The sequence below is a fragment of the Phyllostomus discolor genome, chromosome 12, assembly GCF_004126475.2.
Source record: "Phyllostomus discolor isolate MPI-MPIP mPhyDis1 chromosome 12, mPhyDis1.pri.v3, whole genome shotgun sequence".
Taxonomy (NCBI): domain Eukaryota; kingdom Metazoa; phylum Chordata; class Mammalia; order Chiroptera; family Phyllostomidae; genus Phyllostomus; species Phyllostomus discolor.
The window spans coordinates 5,058,142-5,061,058 of NC_040914.2; the positions used below are offsets into that span (position 1 = coordinate 5,058,142).

Consider the following 2,917-nt stretch of genomic DNA (forward strand, 5'->3'; position numbering starts at 1 on the left):
TAGCTTCACATTCCTCTCTTTTGGCTAGTGCATGTTTTATTTCTTTCTACCTTTTAATTTTAATCATTCTATTTTATTATTTTTATTTTTAAAATATTTTATTTATTTATTTATTTCTAGAGAGTGGGGAAGGAAGGGAGAAACAGAGAGAGAGCAGCATCAATGTGTGAGAGAAACATCAATCAGCTGCCTTTCTCTCACCCCAACCAGGGACCTGCCCAGCATCTCAGGCATAGGCCCTGACTGGGAATTAAACCAGTGGCATTTCAGTTCACAGGCAGGCACTCAACCCACTAAGCCACAACAGCCAGGCACTGTTTTATTTTGTAAAGTGTCTCTTATTAAATGCATAATCTTTAAAAATAATGACAACCTTTTTAAATTTGACATATTTTGTGAATTTACATTTAATGTAGTTGGGTTTTTGGTCTACCATTTTAGAATTTGTCTTCTTTTTGGCCTAGCTTTTTTTTTAACTAAACTTTTTATTTTGAGGTAATACTAGATTTTCATGCAGATTTTCATGCAGTTTTCAAGCATAACTTTTAAGAAAGAAATAATTCAGATATCCCATATACACTTTACCATTTTCCCCCCAATGATAACTTACAAAACCATATACAGTATCACAAACTGGATATTAATACAGTCAAGATTTAGAATATTTCCATTATCACAAGGATTCTTTATGTTGTTCTTTTAGAGGCACACACACTTCTCTCCGCACTCCCCCACAAACCTCTCTGTAAGGCCTGGCAATTCTAATCTGTTCTCCATCTCTATAATGTTACCTTTCAAGAATATTATATAAATCAAATCAAAGAGTATTTAATTTTAGTATTGGTTTTTTCACTCAGCATAATTCCCTGAAGATTCATACATGTTTTACATGTATAATTAATTTCTTTTTCTAAAGATGTTATTTATTTTTAGAGAGGGGGAGGGGAGGAGAAGGAGAGAGAGAGAAACATCAGTGTGTGGTTGCCTCTCACGTGGCCCCACTGGGGACCTGGCCCGCAACTCAGGCATATGCCCTGATTTGAAATCAAACTGGAGACCCTTTGGTTTAGCAGCCTGCGCTCAATCCTCTGAGCTACACCAGCCAGGCCAATTAAGTCCCTTTTATTTCACGTGAATGTATCACAGTTTGTTTAGCCATTCACTCATTAAAGAACACATGGGCAAGTTTCCAACTTTTGGCTATTGTAATTAAAGCTACTATATACATTCATGTACAGTTTTTTGCATGAACTGAGTTTTAATTCCTTTTGGACAAACGGAAATTTTAGAAGGAATTTATCAATTTTTAACACCCCCAAAAAACAAACATTTATCTGGCGTTTTTATTGAGTATATAGATCAATTTGGGGAGAACTAATATCTTTTAAGTTATGAATCATGACCCATGAACACTATCTCCATTTATTTAAATTTTTTATTTCTCTCAGAGTATTTTATAGTTTTTAATGTATAGGTAATAAAATCTTTTGCCAGATTTAGCCCTGTGTATTTCAGAGTTCGATGCTATTGTAAATGGTATTCTTTATTTCAATTTTCAGTTGTTCTTTATGAGTATATAAAAATAAAATTGCTTTTTGTATTTTGATCCTTCAGCCTATTAACTTGCTAAATCACTATTGCTATTTCTACTAGAGCTTTTGAAGTTTCATTGAATATTCTACATAGATGATCATATCAATTGTGAGAAAAGACAGTGGTACCTATCCCTACCTACGGTTGCCAATCTGCAAGTATAAGATGGACCCCCAACCCAAAATTTGGTTGAGATGTTGAAACTTATGACCCCTGCCACATACACACATGCACACCAAGACAAGTATGAAAGGTTTAATCATTCACACAGTGAATCTTTGTAGGGGAAAATGGAGCAGGCTTCCCAAGAAAGTCTGCTAATGGTTTGCAAGGGGAAAGACAAGAAATTGGCCTGGAGTTTTTATGGCAGAGGTTTATAGTTATTTAAATTTCCTCCAAGTGCCAAAGGAGGGAGCACCTGAGTTTGTCCAGACATGGGGCACAAAAGGAAGAAGGAGGAGTGAAGCATAAAAGCCAGAAGCAGCTGCTGCATCTGATACCGTTCGTATGCTCCTTGGGGATGCAGACCTGGTACCTCCTTTGCAAAGTGGCAGCTGAGGAGTCCCTGGAACTTGCCATGGCAGATGAAAAACTCAAAGGAGTCAAGATTGAAAACAGCAATCATTAATTTGAAGGTAGTTGGGCAGGATGTTTCCATGGTGCAGTTTAAAATTAAGAGGTATACACCACTTAGTAAACTAAGGAAAGTGTATTGTGAACTGCAGGGTTTGTCAAGGAGACAGATCAGATTTCAATTTGATGAGCAGCCAATCAGTGAAACAGACACACCTGCACTATTGGAAATGGAGGATGAAGATACAATTGGTATGTTCCAGCGGCAAAAAAAGGGAACTCGCTATTTACTCCAGAACTCTGTTCCTCTAGATCAATAAAACACTCTCAATTAGAAAACCGCCATTTGGTTCCACCACATCCTAATTATTACAGCATAGTTTTCTCTATTCTTTCATTTTCCACTTTACCATTCCTGTACAGTACATAAAGTAACTGGTGTATGTGCACAGCATATTTCATTAAAAAAAAAAACCCAAAAGGCCAATGGCATGTTCTGATCAACATCAAATGGAGATAAGATATAGAAAAATAATGGTTCTGTGAAAATACTCAATTTCTCCATAAATAATATGCTCATTCAGTTCTTACCTTCATATTCCAGTTATTTTGCTCTCACTGTTTAACAAAAAAGAACAAAAACTCTTGCATACCTTATTTAATTAGATAATTTTAAAGTTTTTCATTCATTATTATTAAACCAAGGACAATTTTATAACTTTTATATGTAGCTGCTACATGTAAGGCAATC

The 2,917-nt window shown here is 35.6% G+C and overlaps 1 pseudogene; it reads left to right on the forward strand.

Annotated features, from left to right (window-relative positions):
* Window positions 1–2,170: 2,170 nt before the first annotated feature.
* LOC114511234 lies at window positions 2,171–2,486 on the forward strand (annotated as a pseudogene).
* The last annotated feature ends 431 nt before the right edge of the window (window positions 2,487–2,917 follow it).